This window comes from Bombyx mandarina, chromosome 25, assembly GCF_030267445.1.
Source record: "Bombyx mandarina strain Sakado chromosome 25, ASM3026744v2".
Taxonomy (NCBI): Eukaryota; Metazoa; Arthropoda; class Insecta; order Lepidoptera; family Bombycidae; genus Bombyx; species Bombyx mandarina.
In genome coordinates, this window is record NC_143231.1 from 10335852 (window position 1) to 10358752 (window position 22901).

Sequence of the window (22901 nt, forward strand, 5' to 3'; positions counted from 1 at the left end):
TGATGCTAACCAGGTACCAGAAACCTTTCCAGTTAAAGATGCGATACTTCTGTATTTATGTTTCTTTAATAATAATAAATAACTTATTTAAATCACAACTACATATATAAAATGAACTGAATGACATGACCGCAGTTCGCACATTTTTGTTTCTGACATCAACATCTAATTGTCCGCAGCGCGCAAACATGGCGGATTAAAAAGTAAAATCTCTTAAAAGACAAAGCGCGTACCGCGGTTATTTCGTTTTATTGCCGCGGAGGCGGGGAAAAAATCATTTCGTTACATAGTAAAGAAAGAGCCGAGCAAAAAACACAATAAAGACACAATGTAAACAAGTTAGGGCGTACTTGAGTAGCTCATTACGTCGCAGATGCGGCCCGTATTAGCCGGTTGGATCGTTCGAGCCGGCAACTGTAGGGTTGCCGGATATATCCGAGGACTTTCGGATATATCTCAGGACTTTCGGATATTTTATTCCGATACTCTACGACTGAATGTAATATAGGACGCGTATGCTACTGCCATTCAAATATTAACCCATTCTCCCAATATTTTAGTCTTTACACGTAACAATATTAATGTCAATGGTAAACTAAAATAGCCATTTGCTTTAAATCCCATTTGAAATGTGGGGGTAGGATCTCTTGTGAGTCCGCGCGGGTAGGTACCACCGCCCTGCCTATTTCTGCCGTGAAGCAGTAATGCGTTTCGGTTTGAAGGGTGGGCAGTCTTTGTAACTACATATACTTGAAACCTTAGAATTTATATCTCAAGATGGGTGGCGCCTTTACGTTATAGATATCTATGGGCTTCAGTAACCGCTTAATACCAGGTGGGCTGTGAGCTCGACCATCCAACTAAGCAATAAAAAAAATGTTTGTTCATTTATTTACTAAAGAAAATATGTCTTTGTTGAGATCTAAAATAACTACAATAAATGCATAACCGACATCCAAAAGATTTTCCAGTATATCGTAAATTTGATGCTGTTACGTTGGTAACCCTGATGCCACTATGAGTCGCAGTGGAAGCCGCATGGCTCGCTTGATCTCGAGACCAACAGACAACGTCGGCTTTGTTTAACCTATTTTGGTTTAGATTATGTTTTTATACTAATTATTTAATTGATTAAATTATCACGGAGTACTGGAAAATTAAGTACAAAAAAAAAAGTTTTATTAAAGAACATTTAAGTCAGTTTATAATACATAATTAAAAACATTTTGTATTTAAAACGTCATTTCGTCTTTTCGCATTAAAAGTGCACAATTTCCAAAAATATTCGAAATTGAGTTAATATGCGGAATCATTTATTGGTATCACCAGTATTTTTCTCATAAATACTGTCAAAAGAGCTTAGTTTAGTTTTAGTTTTTTTTACATTATTTATGTTTTGACTACTATTCACAAAATTAATAAACATTTTCATAATTTTAATTGTGCCATTTAAATGATTTCTCAATGGACAAGGTCCGAGAACTTTATTTTATTTCATTTTCAGTCAGTTGTTTTTACGGCACAAAATTAATACATCATTTTATCTTACTTTAAAAGACAGATACAGATAATTGGTAAAAAAATAATGTTGCAACGATGATTAATATTAAAAATATCACATGTTAAACCTTTTAAACACTCTCCTGTAAAATTAGTAAGTTTTGAGGTTATACAGTTTTAATGCGAGACGATTTATGACTTATCTAATAAACGAATATTGTTCGAATTCGAATTTTAAAATTTGAATTCAAATTCGCTGGCATGATAATTACTATATATTTAAGATCGAATTTTGTGATTCTCCAAAACGCCAATTAGGTTTCGAGTCAGTCGTTCGTTCGTTCGATTTTAAAGCACATGTCAATGGTATTGTTTCTCTCAATAAACACCCTTCAGGCAGTCCAGGTTCGGTTTTAGGAAGCGTTTTGTTTCTGCACTCGTGTTGTCTTCGTTTTCACTGTTGCGTTTTGTTTTGTCTGAGAGCAGTACATTGTATTCGTTATTTCGATGGGGCTTAGGAATATAAGTTTCGTTTTCAATTGACATAAAATTTATACGAGCCATTGTCTCCTATTGAGATTAATTAGCTTCTATTGTAGAATGCGAACTTATATTTGCCGTTCTGAATTTTTCTCATAAAGCATTTTTAATTTTGCACACAAACATTCGTTATTAGATATTTAATTTAGAAACAGCTAATAACAATAAACATTTTTTTTAAATAATTCAGTATAAGTTCAAATAGAGTGTTCGAATTTCATTAGTAGGTGACATCTGTCAAGTAATATCACGCTATATCCACTCGACCAACGAAAATCAAACCCGCAAAATTATAATTTGCGTAATTACTGGTGGTAGGACCACTTGTGAGTCCGCGCGGGTAGGTACAACCACCCTGCCTATTTCTGCCGTGAAGCGTTTGGGTTTAAAAGGTGGGGCAGCCGTTGTAACTATACTTGAGACCTTAGAACTTATATCTCAAGGTGGGTGGTGCATTTACGTCGTAGATGTCTATGGGCTCATATCAAAGCAATAAAAAATAAAATACATTAAAAAATGTATAATACCTAACATCTAATTTCGTAATCAGAGTACACAAGAAACACGGAATTTTATTACAAGAATATCGACAACAGATATAAACAGCGTGACACGTGTTAACAAGGTAATGGTTGGTGCAAGTAATGAGCTATAAGCGGATACGGAGGAACACGGCGCGCGGAAGCGACACTGCCCGTTTCCGCACTACGGTCACGCATCGACGCTACGTTATTTACATACGTACCAACCCGAATTCAATATGGCACGTTTATAATTTATTTTTGCTAAGAAACTTAGAATGAGATACATTTAAATAAACATCTTTTTTATCTAATAATTCGTAAAAATTTTAATGTTTTGAAAATCGCAATAATCAAAAAGTAATATAGTATTGTATTAAGATGTTGATGGTTTAACTTTATTCATGGAAATTTTGGTTCGGTTAATGTAGCATAGGGCGTCCAGTAACCATGTGGTGAGACTGTATAAGGAGGATAGCACGCAGTGGATGACGACGAGAGGATCTCGTGGCGTGGTCTATGTCCAACAGCGGACTAAAATAATACGCTCTTAATGATGATGATGACAATGAATCTTATTCATATCGATGGGTGAAAGGGTATTTGGTTTAAGCGACATTTTCGTGGCATTACAGAAGAGCCATTTAAAGTTTAAAATTTGGAAAAAAATGTCATAACAACAAAGCTTCTTCAGCCGTAAACATAATTTAAGTTCAATTAAAAACAAGAACAAAAATTGTTGATACTAATAACAAATAAAACAGATATTTAATTTCAAAGATAATTGTGGCTCTAAAAATAAATTGATCGATATGTTGAATCCTGTAATATAACTCCCGAGCTCTATGACAATGTCCTTCTTCAAACGAGGTTTGTAGAAAGTGCTTAAGTACTGTTAACGATAGGCAGTGGCTTGGCTCTGCCCCTTCCATTGCTGAAGTCCACGGGCGACGGCTACCACACACTATCAGGTGTGTCGTATGCGCACAAGAGCAACAAAAAATACAATAAACTTCGATTTACAACATCCTCTGTTAAGCTCCTATGTTTTTAAACTAAAACTATTATAGCATTTCCATAGAATTATTTTATTAAAATCATCGCCTGTCCACGCAATTAACAGGTGTAATAAATTCATTACGGCTTTATAAAGGGGAGAACGAACGGAAGTAACAGGAAACGGTACATTCAACACGTCAGGCGAATCGTTGACGTACTTTTAATAATTTGAATGTATTATTATTTTTTCTTGTATAGATAGAATTTATTGAATGCCTAAGATTACTCTGTGATTAATAAGATTAATGAATGCCCTAAGAAATTAATTTCAGTGGCGAAATTTTTTTTTTTTTATTGCTTAGAATTGTGGACGAGCCCACAGCCCACCTGGTGTTAAGTGGTTACTGGAGACATAGACCATAGACATCTACAACGTAAATGCGCCACATCTTGAGATATAAGTTCTAAGATCTCAGTATAGTTACAACGGCTGCCCCACCCTTCGAACCGAAACGCATTACTGCTTCACGGTAGAAAATAGGCAGGGCGGTGGTACCTACCCGTGCGGACTCACAAGAGGTCCTACCACCAGTAAATGCCTTTATCTGCCTTTAGTCTATTTTTTTGTGATTCCAACGCTACAACTACGTTCATCACATTGCTTAGTATGAAAGTACTCGTACAAAATAACGTTATATTGTGTTTATATTGCATCTTTATGAATGCGTTTATAAAACGGAAAAGAACATACATAGTACCTACACATAAAAAACTTAATTCAGTAGAAGTGTTCAATAGAGATGGTACTAAATTTTGGTACCTACTTCCGAAGTTGAAAGATAATCGAAAAAAGAACAAACTCAAAATAAGTTTTTTATTTTATTTCTGACAGCACCTGTCAAAAAGATCCACTTTACACTTTAAAACATTTTTTCATTTAAAAAAAGTATATATCACACAACAAGTTTTGCAACACGATAAGGTGTAATTACTGAAAAGCTTTTGAATCGAAAGCGGTTTGTATAGAAATGGCGAAGGAAGCGACAAGTGGGCCACTTGCTATCAATGCGCGACGTATATCTGATATAGTAATTATATGTTTTCCGCTCATCTCTTTTGTGGTGCGCTCGTGTGTTGACTTCCTGTGTTTCATCGAGGTTTTGTACTGCAAGTTACAAGACACGAGCGATTTTAATTTGAAAAATCTTTGTTTAGTTTAGAAGTTGTTTTTCGGGGGACCTTGGTAATTTAGTAGCATTTGAAGTGCATAAGATCATGTAGAAGATTTATTATATTTTTTTAATGGTTAGATGGGTGGACGGACTCACAGCCCACCTGGTGTTAAGTGGTTATTGGAGCCCATAGACATTGAGATATTAGTTCCAAGATCTCAGTATAGTTACAATTTATATATAATTACAATTTATAAATTATTTCAGGTAATTTAATAACTAGTCTGGAAGTAAACGATAGACGAACATTATCATCATAAAAATGTTATTTTAAACGTAATAAAATAAAATATATCTATTTCAACATTATTACAGCATACTCTTTTATTTTTTTAGATATAATCAGTTTTGTTATAAACCTCGTCCGCCACTAACTTGTGCCGCGACAAAATGAATGTATGCACTTTAATTGAAAGGGGAGATGTGATTTAAATTATTATTTTACTGCGGGGTACTACTTACTCTCTAGTCTCCTCGCAATGCTCCATGTCGACGTTTTTCATCTAATAACTAACCTTTTGATCATTTTATATCTTCCAATGTAGTTTTTATCAACAGAACTTTACCATACATTTGTAGTTTGGAATTTTTCGTGTCACAGTACAAAAAAATAACATTTAAATGGGAATCAATGAGACATGATTTGAATTTCATTCATTGTTTGTTTTTGGACAACATTAAAGATATATTTGATACAGTACTACCTATAAGCTGTTTTCACTCACAGCTTCAACGGAGGCGCGTGAAATTAACTAAAAATGCTTTAATAATTAAATAAGAACTTAATTCAAAAAACAAGTGAATATCTTAAGGAGCATTTCTTTTTCATGACAATTTGCTAATCCTATGCATACATTTTCAAAACAGATAGACATGTGACGTAGTCGTAGAAGAAAAATCCAACTAATATATTAATAAGTTTCATACTTATCAAGTGGAAAAGGAGAAGACGGTATGGTATATTGTTTACACGTACCGATTGTAACAGTTAAGAGGTTACCTTAAAAAGACACAACGTAGACAAGGCTTTCTCTTTCAAGACACCCAGAACTCGGACAAGAAAAAGAAAACCATACCCCGAGTACCAATTTATTCCTTGAAAGGTGGACGACCTCACGAACCATTCAATGTTAAGTAAATGCTGCCACCCATCTTGAGACACAAGTCCTAAGTCTCAGTTTTCAGTCCATCGACTTCCCGATCTTTCATGTCGAAACGCATTACTGCTTCACGGTACAAATAGGGAATATGGTGGTAGGTACATACCTGTGCGGGTTCAAAAAACACCCTATCACTAGTAATTATTTAAAAAAAGTATTTCACGATGTTATTGCTTCAACGTGGAAGTAATAAAAGTGGACATTTGTTAAGTACGATTTCAATTGCGGGATTCGAGATTCAATCGAATCCTGCAATTTAATAAATTTGATCTTGACTCTGAAATTACTCTGTATCAAGCATATTAACCGCCAAGAGAACAAACAAATCTGTCCTCGAGCAACTTCGTATAGAAACGAGACTGTCGACGATTTGCTACCGGAAGGTTCTTAGTTACTTTGGTCACATTGCTCGGCAGCCCCCAGACAACCTTGAAAGATTGATTGTGGTGGGCAAGGTAGAAGGGAAAAGACCCGCCGGCCGGCCACCAAGCCGTTGGTCGGATCAGATAACTGCGCTCACTGGACTTTCTGTTACTAACGCCCTGAGAGAAGCCGAAAACCGAAGCAAATGGAAGCTGAGGGTACAAAGGGCCACGAAGGGCTTTCAAGGACACGACCTTCAGCAATGAAGTATTCGACTAAGAAGAAGAAGAAAAAGCATATTAACAAGGGCCACCACTAGACCAGCGCTCAAAGGAAGTCTTACCAATGACTCGAGTACCAGAACAGCCATAACCGATTAAATCATCACAGATAGAAATTATGCAAACAATGCTCATTAAGTATGAGTATTAAAAAACCGTCAAATGCCGATTTAGGGTTGTGCCAAATGTCACGGTACCGGCCGGCTGCGACCCGCCACTCTACGAACAGATGCTTCGATGGGGAGGCATCCCTTGAATTACAGTTTAGTAATCTCCACGCTTATTATCTGTTTGGTTACAGCGTTTTTAAAAGTATTAACTATACTGAGACCTTAGAACTTATGTCTCATGGTGGGTAGCGCATTTATATTGTAGATGTCTATGGACTCCAGTAACCACTTAATAGCAGGTGGGCTGTGAGCTCTTCCATCCATCTAAGCAATAAAAAAAAATTAGACGGCGTTGTAGCTACGTGTCTAGTAGATACTAAAATTTTATAATTCAAACAACTTTTGCGCGTTTATTTTTATTATCATATCAGATATTTCGGATGACCGATGATAGACCGACCAAATTAGAGCAGCTCTAAACGGTCTCGTTAACGATTGCACAAGAAGGGCCGCGGTACGCGAGGAATGGCGACGTCTGGTGAAGCGCACCACCACCAAAATGATGACCATGACCACTCCGCCAAGTGTGCTTCCTTTCCTTTGTCGTATCACTCTTGTCAGAGCGGTCGTGGTCATCATTCAGCATCATTGCTGTCGGCAGATGTTATGCGCCTCACGAGCAATCGCCACTCTTCCCAAAGCCTCGCCAAAGAAGAATTTCGGATAGGTACCTCACAGTATTCGTGATCTCACGAATGACTAAAGTGTCATTCGTCGACTATTGAATATTGTGCTAACCAACCCATTTGAAATTGTATAGTGTAATGACAATAATAAACGCTTGAATAAACCGTAAGAGTAGTTTTAATAGTGCGATTCGTAATTGTTTTATTTGCAATAAGATTTAAGACTATATTGAATCGGCCCTTATACTTGTTAGACATATTGGTCATTCAATTTATCATTCCATAACATCAAAGTAAGATGCTCTGATATTTTTTTACTCTAGAACTACGTGTGTGCGTACTATTAACTGTCGCTTAATGAACAACTCTTGGAGTGGAGGGCCAGTATCAACTACTAATACAAATATAAGATATAAAGAGATATCAGTTCTAAGGTCTCAGTATAGTTACAACGGCTGCCCCACCCTTCAAACGGAAACGCATTACTGCTTCACGGCAGAAATAGGTATGGCGGTAGTACCTACCCGTGCAGACTCACGAGAGGTCCTACCACCAGTTCCATGTCCAGATGCTCGGACACTTGGTCACTCCATCTTTTTTGGCTCCGATCTCTGGATCGTCTTCCATCCACTTTACCCGTCACTATGAGTCTCTCCAGATTGTCAGAGGGCTTTCTTGCTATACGACCAAAATATTACAATATTACAATACAAACTTATACAACAACTAATAAAATCGAAACCACAAATACCTAGTCTAGTGTAAACGGAATGACGCAAGTCACAAATTCATTGTCCTTATTTCTAACTCAAAATTGTTCGTTGCGAATAGGATAGTCGCGATCCAAATGCGACTGAAATTTAAATCGAATGTCTCAATCTTATATCTTTAAATGAGCAATTCTTGTATATTAATATATATATATGTAATATGTCAGATGGTACTGGAGTAAATAACGCAAATTTGATTTATCTAAAAATAGAAAAGTTTATTGTTATTATAAAATTAAACACTAAAAACATTTAAACATTGTGAATCTATTCACCTAAAAATAGAAAAATCGACAATTAAAGGTTTTTTACTTCCAATATTTCATAAATCACTTCACGGTCAAGATCAAATTCTCTATCTGAGTGTGTCAGTGCCAATGTCATTCTTATATATAATCTTACTCTATGGCCACGTACACAACATGCAGTCTACAAGCTTACATATATATGTATACTTATATAATCTGAATCTCGAAAACGGCTCCAACGATTTTCACAAAATTTAGTATGCAGGGGATTTCGGGGGCGATAAATCAATCTAGCTACGATTTATTTTCAGAAAATGTTGTTTTATTCGTGTTTTCAATAATCAACTCTTCCCGACATCTATTGGCGAATAATAATACTATTTTTCCTAATTGAGAGCAACTAACCGCTTTAAAGACACAACAAGATGGCGTTATCAAAAAAAAAAAAAAAAACGAGCAATACTCGGTCATCATCTAGTAATATTAACACGAGGCGGCCTGTGAATTGTAATTGCAAAGCAACAGAAAAACAAAACCGCAGTAGGTTCGCCGACGATCGAATCGAAAGCCAATTACTGAGTTATCAATGAATTCATACGGACTCTGCTAAAAACCTCAAAAAGATAGCCTTTGTTCACCTTTGATTAGTTACCGGAGCCGTGCGCGAGACAGCAATGGCAAAATGAAACCTACAAACTACCTATGTATATTCTGTAATACTGATTACGTTTCGACTGTGGACAAGTGTATTTGATTTGAATTGAATATTTACGGACAATAAAATTCTGATGAGATATTTCAAACGACCAGTATCGACTGATTAAAATTTGAATGTTATATATTCAAGGTTATAAGCTCTATTCACTTTACTGAGTTATCATAATCTTAATCTTTTTTTGTCTAATGAAACTTAATTAGAGTCAGAGCTATTTAGTGTTATTTTAGTGTTCCATTTTTTTACATCTACTTTTCTGATTTTATAGTTTGTGTCTCTCTTGAAATAATGATTATTGAAACTTTATCAATGTGTCTGCCCTATAATTCCGAAGGAAATTTTCTTATTTGTTTTAATCAATTTCATTTACTGAATAAAATATAAATTTTATGCTCGTTTTACGCTCGAGCACTTTTTATGCTCATTTTTAAGTATGCCGATGTTGCTAGTTTCGTCGTTTAGATTTAAGATTTTATAATCTTAAAAATATACTTAAACATGTTGATATGAATAATGACACGGACTGAATCAAATGAGGTTGATTTATTTAATTTCTTATTTTCTAATCTTTGTGACGAAATAGTATGAAATCAAACGGAAGAAAGGAGATGATTTGAAAGATATTCCAATAAAAATCTACTGAAACTTTAGTGGACTCTGCAAGAACTCGAGAAGCAACGTCTAGAGATTTCTATCGATTTCCCAGACTTGCATATCATAGATATTAAATAATTAATAAGCTAGAATTGTTACACGTTTAAACCTGAAGAACCACTAAATTAACAAAATAAAACAATACACAACTTCGCTGCTCGCTTTCCCGCCAATAAATCCATCACATATGTCATGTAATTCCCAATATGAGGCTTACTTTTTTCCGGCAAACGTTTAATTGTGCATACAGCCAAAGCGCACAGTTCAAAACGAAATCATTCGTTTCTCTCAAGTTTCTTTTGACGTATTAGATGGTAAGCAAAAAAAAAACGTATCAAGACATGCGGGTCCATATGTCGCACAAGGTGCAGAACACAATAGAACTCTTTCTGTGCGGAAAGGTGCAAATATCGAAGTAGGTCATCTTGATATCAATTTTTTGTCGAGATATATTGTGTACGCTTTCCTTTACGCTGTGGTTTGGTTCGATTACAACTGACGGAGACACCCAATCGATTTCACTTTGTATGCGAGCAAATGTAAATGCGTCAATGAAACATTAATCGAACAATAAAATCTTACGATGAACTTTTTATTGGGTAAACTGTATCTATTTCGATTGTAACAATCTTGAAGTGTATGTGATTTGAAGGCATATTTTAAGGTCATACATTCGCGCTTTGCCTCTATATCTGTTGAATTGCCTGGTCCAATTTCAAAACAACAGCTACATTGTGATCGGAAAACAAATTATTCGAGAATGATCTAAATTATTTTTACCTATAAAACAACAATGGAAACAAAAACATTAATTAATGAAATATAATACGTTATTGGTCCAAGCCAATGTCTATATAGAGGTATGTAAAGTTAAAGAAGAAGATGTATTTTTTTTTCCGGAAAATATATAAGAGGGGCCTAACTCAAATCCTGAAAATTGAAAACATATGGAAAGGGGTATATTCTCAATGCGCTAAATGGATGAAATTAACTTAGCTAAACGTACAATTTCAAAGAGTTATGAAGAAGCGTCACTTTAAAAATTTGAATAAAACCGCGACCGAGGCGTCATTTTGTAGAATCGACGCCGGCGCCCCACATCGGATGCAACCCCCGCGAAAGGTGCGCGCGCGCATGCTAGGGGACCACCCCTATTATCTTTAACATACGAAGTCTGCAAGATAAAGGCAGCGGTACCGGGACTAAACAGGGGTGATTTTCTTTATTCTTCACCCGGATTTATTATTATTTTTTTTGTAGTTATTGTTACTGTGATTATCGGACGGCGCGTGCGCACACATGTCGCTAAGAGGGCCACCCCAACAGAAATCGCGCGTAATGTAATGCTCTTACATATTTGTATTTTCTACTTATTGTTATAGGATTATTTGAGGTTCCGTTACTTCTCGTCAGTATGTCACTTGAATATCATTAAATATTAAAATATCGATCGTACCACATCTAAGTGTTGGTCATTGATAAAAATAAGGTCTGGTTACAAAATATAACTTGCCGCTGACAAATAAATCGCCTTTACAATTCAAAGGTGGTCCCATTCAACATTTCTTAACGTCGACGGCAAATATTTTTTGTATCTTCGAACTTACAAACGTAGTATGCCGTAAAAATAACGCTTAAGTCAATCGAATAAGCTTCAAGTTTCTCAAGAAATGCACTTTAGAAAACGGTCGAGACACCAGTAAGCGGCTCACTGGGTATCGCACCTTACGTTTGAACACATTTAGAAAGAATTTCTTGCAAGAATTTGAACTGTAAAACAATGTGGTTAAGGTGCGTATTTTAAAAACACTTAAGAAATACGAAGAAATTTACAGAGACAGCTCAAAGTAATGGTGTTCGATTTTCGAAATTCTTTCAACTTTATCGTGTTATATAAAAAGGTCGGTTTTCGCTTACAGCGGCTGAAGGCACGTGTTAAAAAGATAAAAATCTATGCACATGTTGTTTGATCGGGCGATTTAATGTGTTTTGTGGGCGTATCGAATGTCTTCATGGCGGTGAGCGCGGTGGCGCCTTCAGACCAGGTGTACATTGTTTGATATTTGTTTCCGTATTGTCTTTTAAAAATATAAGTAATGGATGATGACTATTTTATGCGTATTTTAATTCTTTATAAGAACATAATCTATCTATATAATAATAGGTGAAGCAAAAACTTTGTACCCATTTTTACGAAAATTGCGCGGACGGAGGAGTATATATTTCCCACACTTATAGAGAATGTAGAGAATGAGTGCAGAATGCTAATATTTTTTTTTTAAATTATGCAATAAAAATACATTAAATCAATAAAGAAAACATTACACACACTACCATGTATTTGACACTCACACTTATATTCTTTGTTTATTATCAAACTTTTGTTCTTGCTTATAATCTGTGGTCAAATTGAGAATAGGTTAATATTGTTTATCTTTAATAATATTTGTCTATAGTGTAGTCTTGGCGAAGTCTGTGACTATAGAAGTATGTATAATAGTCTTCGACAATAGAATAACGTTCAGACTTATAATTTCAATTAATAATAGTCCGATTTCGACTACTGCGAGACTACTAGCTTAGTTTAAAACTGCATATTGATTCCTTAGATTCAAAACAGTGTCGTTGTTTTTTTGTTTTTTTTTATTGACCTTGTAGTCAGACGAGCATACGGCCCACCTGATGGTGAGTGGTTACCGTCGCCCATGGACCTCAGCAATGCCAGGGGCAGAGCCAGGCCGCTGCCTACCGAAAATCGAAATTTTACGATACAACGAGCAAATATCGATCTATAAAATGGCGCGTAATCCTGCAGACAACGTACTCGGCACCCACTATGAAGTACAATAGTTACTTACCCCTCACTTACCACCTTTGACCCGGCGCGTGAGCAGCTGCGCGGGAACTAAGATGGCTACCGGCAGGGGTGCATCGCGATCGATAAAGTTTCGAACGTTCATGTCGAAAGGTCTTCGTGATCGCAACTTTATTATTAATCTGGATTTTGTTATATCTCCTCTGTAAATTTCGGTTTTCGATATCATTTACAAGATTTCACAAAAACATACACGATGTATCGTTTTATTTGTTCTCTGAAGAAATCCTATCGTATTCAACTTTCGATCAAATTTAAGCCAAAACAAAAAATTTAACCGATCGGTCATGAAATTATATTGTAACTAGCGAACCGCCCTCGCTTCGCTTAAGAAACTGTAATTTATTATTGATTTCTCCACTATTTAATGGATGTTATTATACATATAAACCTTCCTCTTCAATCACTATAATATCTATTAAAAAAAACTGCGTCAAAATCCGTTGCGTAGTTTTAAAGATTTAAGCATACATAGGGATATAGGGACAGAGAAAGCGACTTTGTTTTATACTATGTAGTGATATTTAAATAAGTATTACTCGTGTTAATTATGTTTCTTTCTCTGCCTATTCACTGGTAGCCTAAGGGGCTATTTCAACTACGCCCTGACGGATAGGTGAGCTCACGGGCTCAACCAGCGAGAATTTGCTAACACTAGCCCCAGCAAGAATTGAATTTAAGATTGGTGGAAAGAGTTCATGGCTTGCCCGATGCAAAGTGCTCACCAGAGATCACAGACACTAACCGCATGAATGCCCGACACATGAGTTCTAAGGTCTCAGTTTTTACACTACAACGGCTGCCTCAACCTACAAACCGAAACTGTTTCACGCCAAAAAGGCACAAGACGCCCTACCAACAGTAATTCGTTACGTTTTAGAACTGAAATATTTATATCACGGCTGAACTGTTATTAAAATAAATAGACATCTAACAGCGGACAGTAAATCAAATGCTAAAGACATCGTTCATCAAACGCGCAAAACGTCAGATACGCACGCGGCACGCAGATGCGATTCGCAGCTTACGTTGCAAAAGGCCGATCTCATATTCCATTGTATTTTACAAATCTTAGTCCCCCCTACTATTATTATAGTTTATTAATCAATGTTTGAGTTTGATAGATCAGATTCAAAGATAGTCGAACATTGAAAATCCTTTTTAGAGTTCCGGTGTAAGGATCGCTTCTTTTTACTAGTGGCCGGTGACCCAGACTATTGCCTGTTAGGTCTGGATGCTATTTTTGATGGGAAGTACTATTGTTTCCACGTCGAACTCATCAAAGAGTTCGTTGTGAAACTTAGCCCATAACATTAGCCAGCTGAGTTTCTATGATCCGGTAGTAAATACATTTGCACATTAACTGCTCTTGCGCTTTTAGGTCTTTTAGCAAATTAGCAAATTCCACCTCTCCTGGTTGAGCCCGTGCTAGCCCACTTGTCTTATTGAAGCCGAAAAGACCTTCTATCAGTATCATTCCATTCTCGTGTATAAAAAACGTGAAGGTTTTTTTTTAAATAAATCACCCACCAGTGAAATCGCTTGATTATTATGATTGTCCTGCGGTGAAAACCGTTCCTTTTGCTAGCTTCGGTAATTCGCTAGTCCTAAATGTCAGACATTGACGGCTTAGTTGCATTATTAAAAAACGATTGTTCGCCTTTAATTTCTTTCATCAAAGAGAAATTGATGTGTTTTTTTTTAATTTTATTTTTCGGACAATGAGCCATCTAATAATATAATCGCACCTTAATACATTCACATAGATTTTTGACGTACAACCAAATATTAATTCGTTTCAACAACTGTATATCTGCGTCTCACCTATTTAATAATACTTATACGTCACACCCTTAGCAGTCGAGTACAATTTTTTTTTACAAGTTGAATAAGGGTATACACACACACACACACCAGTTTTCGGCGCGTGTGCAATTATACTTTCTCTTTGCACCTTTAATCGTAATCTGGTAACTGTTTCAGTGGGTTGTGCATAAAATTTCTATTTGAATTTGTTACAGTGACATCACTCGCTGAGTTTTATAAGTTTTCTAAGAAGACAGCTCATTTTCTCCTGTACTATTAGTGTATACAGGAAACATACACACGAGACAATAATATGTAGGCTACGACTGTTAGGAACGAAGGCGAACCTGTGATAGAAGAATTGATGACGTTATATTACTTCTTCTTTGATCTTATCCCACTAGGCGGGGTCGGTACACCAAATTTTTCTATTCCATTCTCTTCTATCAGCCGTCATCTCAACACTCACTCCTCTCTTTCTCATATCGTCATTCACACACTCCATCCATTCCTTCGGTCGACCTCTTCCCCCTCTGCCTGTCTATATGTCATTGTATTGATCAAATGTCATTATTTTACATAATAATATCAATTAAAATAATTATTGCGTCGATAGAAGCTATCAGCTATTAAAGGAAACTTATAATTAACATTCTATTTATATTGTATTAACCGATAGGTTATAAAAATAAAATAAAATTTGTTCTTCACAATCATTGGACTGACGAGGCTTTATTATCACATACCTATCTTGGTGAATCTAGAAAGGTCTCCAGGTTAGCACTTAGCCCTTTATCTCAAGAGAAAACTTAATTATACCTATACATAAATCCAATGCCATGAGTGAAAGAGGCTATCAACTGTCACAAACGTTAAAATCACACTGATTTCATTAAAATTGGTTTTATTTATATATTATACATAATATGTTTATAGGGATGCTATATTGTAGGTATTTACTGTTTATATAAACTTTTCCTCATTATTTATTAATTTGTTTAAAGGTATTCCATTTTTTTTTTATTTTTTTTTTTTTATTGCTTAGATGGATGGACGAGCTCACAGCCCACCTGGTGTTAAGTGGTTACTGGAGCCCATAGACATCTACAACGTAAATGCGCCACCCACCTCGAGATATAAGTTCTAAGGTCTCAGTATAGTTACAACGGCTACCCCACCCTTCGAACCGAAACGCATTACTGCTTCACGGCGGAAATAGGCGGGGTGGTGGTACCTACCCGTGCGGACTCACAAGAGGTCCTACCACCAGTGATTACGCAAATTATAATTTTGCGGGTTTGGTTTTTATTACACGATGTTATTCCTTCACCGTGGAAGTCAATCGTGAACATTTGTTGAGTACGTATTTCATTAGAAAAATTGGTACCCGCCTGCGGGATTCGAACACCGGTGTATCGCTTCAACACGAATGCACCGGACGTCTTATCCTTTAGGCCACGATAGGTCTATGTGAATATTGTTGCTCATAGGTTGCAGATGCTTGCAAAGTCCCTAAGGCTGAGCTCCGTGTGCTCATCTACCAGTCCGCACGTAGTTGGAATAGCTCCTAAAACTACCAAAGAGGGAAAAAATAGTTGCTCGTGGTACACCTCAACAAACCTACTGTATGTTTTCAAATTTTCCCCATGTGAAAACGGTTGTCTGGTAAAGATCGCTTTTCGCGATAAGATCAGTTATTTTTCAAATTGTACGAGCCGATTGACTAATTTTTAGTATATATTTTGTTTTGGTGTGCAATCAAGTATATTTTCTTTCTCTCTCTTTCGTATTATAAACACAACACTTCGTTTGTTTCCGAAATAGAAAAGGTGCGTGTCACCCCTTTTTTTTTCGATATTACTAGGAAGAGTTCTATAGTCAGCAATATTTTTGTAAAATATTGACTATTTCTTTGACTCAATCGAAGAGCTACACATTTTCAGAAATGATTAAGAATTCAATAGCAGGTTCATCGGCATTTTTTTAACTCATCGCTTATAAACTAATTTCATAGTTTTCGGATAATCTTTTGCCATAAATATATTTACGTTTTACAATTATATTTTTTTTTTTTTTTTGCTTAGTTGGGTGGACGAGCTCATAGCCCACCTGGTGTTAAGTGGTTACTGGAGCCCATAGACATCTACAACGTAAACGCGCCACCCACCTCGAGATATAAGTTCTAAGGTCTCAGTATAGTTACAACGGCTACCCCACCCTTCGAACCGAAACGCATTACTGCTTCACGGCAGAAATAGGCGGGGTGGTGGTACCTACCCGTGCGGACTCCCAAGAGGTCCTACCAACAGTGATTACGCAAATTATAATTTTGCGGGTTTGATTTTTATTACACAATGTTATTCCTTCACCGTGGAAGTCAATCGTGAACATTTGTTAAGTACGTATTTCATTAGAAAAATTGGTACCCGCCTGAGGGATTCGAACACCGGCGCATCGGTAGATACGAATGCACCGGAGGTCTTATTCTTTAGGCCACCACGACTAAGTCATATTTCTACCACGAAGCAGTTATACATTTCGATTAGTGGACCAGTCATTACACAATATGTTGGGTACTTCGAATCCATGTCTCTAGCACACAACTTACATGGAACTGTCCTCACCGAATTCTTTACAACGGAATCTTCATTGCAATGAAATTACAGCTGTCTGACCGCACGCTAGGAGCTCTTCCATTGAACCTAGCACTAACATTATAGGTGTGAAGCACACCAAATTTGCTCGAACAAGCCCTTATTTGATGGCTTCATATCAATTAGCCGCGCCGAAATAATTAGGCAAATAATCTAATTAATGTATATTACGTGCGTAATGTATTAGTAGCGCACCTAGGCGGAGTCTCCATTATCTCGCGAGGGAGCAATGACTACGACTTCCGGTATAATTAACGTGACAGCCAACGGTTTCCGTTCCGTACTCATTACCCGATCTATGAATGTTTTGTTGATGATTTATTGAAATATGAAAAAAAATTACGGGTGCCTTTTATTGGCTGTACGCAGCGAAATATTCTAGTTTCGTTTTTGATTTTCGCGAGTCGTAGAAATAATTAAAATTATATTTAGCATTTAATATAGACTTTTTGAAGTTATACTTCTTTAGGCGCGTTATGAAAAATTTATGAGAGTGAAATTTTACGATGCGCGCGCACCGTGACACAAAATTAACAAAATGAAGTTGCCCACTAAGTGGCTCATTTACAATACGACCGACGTAACTTGGCGAGTCTGAATATAGCCGCAGGTGAACTTTCCGAACCGTACCGAGAATTACCGAATTTATACGATGTCAAGAAAAGGGATGTCCAATATGCGTGTTTGAGGATGTTGCTTAATCGATTTTTTTTCAATTTGATTAAAATTGAAATAAAAAAAATAAATAAATTTAATAAAAATAAAGTATAACTTCTTACGCGCGTACTTACACCCGCGTACACGCACCCTTTTTTATTGTCATTATGTTGACGTCACGAAATTCGATTTCGTAGTATTACGAGTATTCGTCGATCATTCTGAGCGAGATTAAACAGTAAAAGTAGTTTGAATTATGTTTGGTGGAATAATTTTGGATTTCACAGCTTCTAAATAGGAAATGCTCACAATAATGTAATCGAAATAATTTTAAGTATTTTTGTATGTGTACGTATACTTTAATAAAGTGCAAATACACCTTAGTAACATTAGTAATAAACACGTCTAGATATATATTGATGCTTTAATAAAGAATGTACAAACTCAAATGCACTGCGACAAAATCAAAAGTCCGCAACGTTCATCTCCTAACCATTAATTAGTCGTCCCCCAGCATCGGATCGTAATCAAGCATAAAATTAAAACTTGGCACACGCCAAGCGTCCCACAAAGGTAAGGGAGTGTCCACACCGCACGTACCTTATGGTACGGCAATTTGTTCAAGACATCTGGCCTCACACCTGCCCGGACTACTGGAGCACCCCTCCATACCGATACTTCATCGAAATGTCCGAATACTACCCGTCAAAACTCGTAAAACCAACAAAATAAAGTTCAAAATTCGATGATTGATAGCGTTTTTAGTGGCGTGTATTATGGTTTTGGCACAAGGTCCGATGCCCCCGTCATTCACGGTAACGTTCGCTCATTAAAATTCGGAAATGACGAACGGTTTTTAGACTCGTACGTACAGCTTAAGCGCGGTCAAGTGAGACATTCCGGCAGAATTTCGCTATTAGCCGACGACAGTAAAACTAACTGAAACGGTTAATTTGTCGTCCTGTCCGGAACGATAACGGACGTCTTTCAATTAGTCTCGTGTCGCGTCTATCAAGCGTGCTGTTTGTCCACTAGTCTCTCGCCGTCAGTCTAAGCGCCCGACATGCCGTAGCGACACAATCACGACGTAAACACGATGCGTACGTTCATTCACGTACAAACACAAAGCTAAGACGTCGCGTCACGGGCGCGCGTCTGTGTGCGTCCTCCATTGAAGACGCCGACCTGTGCCTACGTCATTTCCTGCTGACGTCACACGTCTTGCAAGAGGGCGTGTGGACGCTCCCTAATGAGAAGTTTTCATATTTTGACAGGTCGCGATCTGGTGACGAGTTAAGTGAAGGGTTTACCGCGTCTCATAATATGCCTAACGTGTGATTACGTATACATCGTGCGTCATGAATAATTTTATTGGGTCAAGTTTTATATTATGATTGACGTATTCATTCTTGACTTCCGTTCCTTGGTTTGTCTGTCGCAAAAAGCTGTCTGTGAGTCGAACAGCGGGGCGCAAGGATGCGGGACGCGTTATACTGGTAATTTGTACCGAAGTAGACCAATTTCGAGGAGCTATTGTGTTTGGAGGGGCTCTAAGAATTGCTCCTTCAAATTGGTGCAAACGCCCGCATGTTGTGGCGAATAAATATTAATTTGATTCTTTTGAGCATTTCCTGCTCTATTCTTGATTATTAGAAGATTTTGTGTTCACTTTATTTATTAAACTTACAATGAATATCTTTATGTATTGCTAACTAATATTTTATTAATTTTTAGTTGGATTTAGTTTTTGTTTTAAAGATAAGTTTATGATTATTCAATCGCCACTATTACTTCTAAAAATAGCAGGTCCCGTTAATTCAGAAAGGTAAGAGCTCCGTCATCACTAAACTATTCTTCTTTTCGCAAATTCTATTTGTTTAAAAAAAAATAATAGACCCGATCAAAAATATTGATAAGCTTAAAATTAACAACACATAAAAATCAAAACAAGATACTCAACCGTAAGTAAGCGTTCGCGCTCAGAAGTTCAATCGATATAAGAAAACGATACGAAAACATCTGCGCAGAAATCGATTTTTTTTTTCGTTCTGCAATCGATTTGTGCAACTGTTTATCCGCAATACAGGCAATAAAGCACGCACCGCCATTGTCTGGCGTTTAAGTATCAATTTCGGTGCTGAATCGATTAACGAAACATCTGTAAGTAGATTAATGTCTTCGAGAGACGCGTTCGTTTACGGAGAATATTTTTATATAACGAACAGTGAAGGCAATACGAAAGATTAATTGATATTTATTTTAAAAGTATTAATAAAGAATTAGGTTAATTAAAATCAGATAAAATCGGTTACAGAGTTTTCTGCGCGTCTCTATTAATTTTTAACTTGCTTTTAAGAGCCTGTTGCGGATGTTTGTTTGTTTGTAACAGAATCTTTGTGCGTCATTTTCATCGATTTGAAAATGTCTGATTAACAATTGACAATTTAATTGACAATTTGCATACGCATCAAGGTCCGATTTGTATATACAATAAATTTATAAATTCGCTTTAACACTGATCTTCTAGCATAAGCAGTGAAGTTTTTTTTTACATTTTACGGTGACTTTACGCATTTACGTTGTAGATGTCTATGACACTTAACATCAGGTGAGCTGTAAGCTCGTCCACCTATTTAAGCAATAAAAAAAAACTAGTTTGAAGTATATGATTACCATGTTCCCTTTGCCTGCTCCTAATGCGAGAACTGCAGGCGTCTAAGGACAATAAAAAAAAAAGATTAAATTAATTCTTAAAGAAAAAAATATCATTCAAGTTTACCGGCGAATTAATGTGGGTATTGGAAATAAATCAATGTGTGTTTCAAAAGAGGTTACGAACTGCTTCCGGTTTTCGAGTGCTGCTTACAAAACTGACAACTAGGCACTTAATGTGCCGAATTGTTGGCGTACGAGGCACCTGGACATCATGTTCACGCTATTGACGTCGATGGGTAGACAGATGCCCGTGCTATAGAGAAAGTAACTGTTGAAAGGACTATTTTATTGATTGCCTATCTATCTATATAAATAAAAATGAATTGCTGTTCGTTAGTCTCGCTAAAACTCGAGAACGGCTGGACCGATTTGGCTAATTTTGGTCTTGAATTATTCGTGGAAGTCCAGAGAAGGTTTAAAAGTTTGAAAAAATATGAAAATGCTCGGAATTATACAAAAACAAACAATTTTGTTTTTCCTTTGATGTGTCCCCCGTCGGACGGATTCCTTTTGTTTTTTTTAAGTATATTTTATACCAAAGTTTAGGTATTTTATTTATCGATTGAGGCACGATGAAGTCTGCCGGGTCAGCTAGTACTACTACTATTTATTTTTTGTCTACATGGAAATGCGAGTCCTCGGAAGGCCACAGACCACGTGAATGCCGACAAACACCTTGAGGCATGAGGTCGAGCTCTCTCCTCAATTTAGCTATTTTAGCTATTGTCGTGTACATGATACACGCACAATGAAATAAATGTTTATGGCAAGAATTCGAAGCGTCATGACAGGATAAGTGCTTTGAGCATTTTTTTCGAGACGATTCCTCAATCTCAATTTTACAATCGCACCTGCTGCCATCGGAGCAGAGTTTGTCCATACCAATTTTTTATTGCCTTTGTAGGTAGACGAGCATACGGCCCACCTAATGGTAAGCGGTATAGCCAAATCGCTACCAACCATTCCAAGTCCTCCATACTATCTGAAGCCGCTATGTTCATCGGCATTGCGTTTCCAGAGATTTCTTTTGCCACGTACCATTTAGCTCTGGAATGTTTCTCCAACGCTATGACGTATCCTGCTTCCAGTCAGCTGGAGAGTACTAAACGGTCGGCAGCGTCTTGATGGTATTGCATGAGCGACGGTAACCACTCACCATGCGGTGGGCCTAAAGTTTGCGTACAAAGACCATAATAACGTATCGAGGAAAATCGGGACCGTACGAAAAATCCAGACCGTATGGACCAGTCGCCTTCCCAGCGGTGTCCAGACCATCATCCCCTCTCAAAGCAAGCTACAGCTGGAAGAGGTTTCGGAGCTGACGGATCAGACTACGTATATAGCGGTACCAGATTTGCAGGTCACACAGCTTCTGCTTCATTATCTTTTGCAATGTTTGTAAGATTTATGAGAAATATAATACAGTTTTGCAATCAATTTTTTTTAAGAACTTAGAGATTGATTCTATCTTGATGAGTATGTAATTTGAGCTTAATAGAACAAAATGCGTGTTTTAATTTTCTTTGAGTACTTGAATGCCCTTGATAGCCTTATATGTAATTTCAGTTTGAGCCTTCCTGGACTCGACTAAGGAAAACGTCGAATTATAACATTTTAACCAGAAATAAGGGCAGGTTTCAAACTCGCACTGGATTTTTAACAACTAAGAATATAGTTTCCTTCGAATTGAGTTCATTGAAACCGAGTAAGGATGCCTTTATCAAAGAGCGGGTAATAATAGGGTTGCCAACCTCGTGTAATAGATCAGGAGCTAACGTTTCGTATTGTTTATAAGTATCTGAATCAATCGTACACTAAGATTTAAAAGGTCACAGGCACTTAAACAAAAAAACGATCAGAAAACATTAAAATAAGAATTAAAACAATCTGTAGCATCCTTATAAATTCCACAATAAAATGGTTTCTAAGCACTGCATCGCAAGCAAACCATCAAGGTTTCTCGCCGGATCTTCTCAGTGGGTCGCGTTTTTGATCCGGTGGTAGATTCTGCGAAGCACTGCTCTTGCTAGGGTCAGTGTTAGCATCACTCCGGTTTGAGCCCCGTGAGCTCACCTACTAGGTTGCGCTGAAATGGCATTTCAAGGCTATCAGCTTAGGTAGGAAAAAAATCAAGGTATTTTTAAAAGTAAATTAATCAAATTCAAAAAAGAGATGCATTCTTTTTCATTTCGTTTTAAAACAACAAAAAAAAACCGGTAGTAATAATCAGCACGCGCCGAGCCCGGGTGGTCTCACACGTGGCCGCCCCTATTGATGCGTATCGATAGCTAGGGATGAGAATCGATCGATAGCTCGCGAGGTATCTATCGAATGCGTTAAACTTGTAAGACTCTAAAAACGACTTTGCAATCATTAATAGGGTAAAAAAATGATTGTGTTCAACAAATAAATGAA

General features: G+C 36.9%; 1 protein-coding gene and 1 long non-coding RNA gene across 11 annotated transcripts in view; both read left to right on the forward strand.

Moving 5' to 3' along the window:
• Positions 1 to 22901, forward strand: part of LOC149499891 (uncharacterized) — a 266141-nt gene that overhangs the window by 51015 nt on the left and 192225 nt on the right. The window lies entirely within an intron of this gene.
• Positions 1 to 22901, forward strand: part of pros (homeobox protein prospero) — a 165158-nt gene that overhangs the window by 47478 nt on the left and 94779 nt on the right. The window lies entirely within an intron of this gene.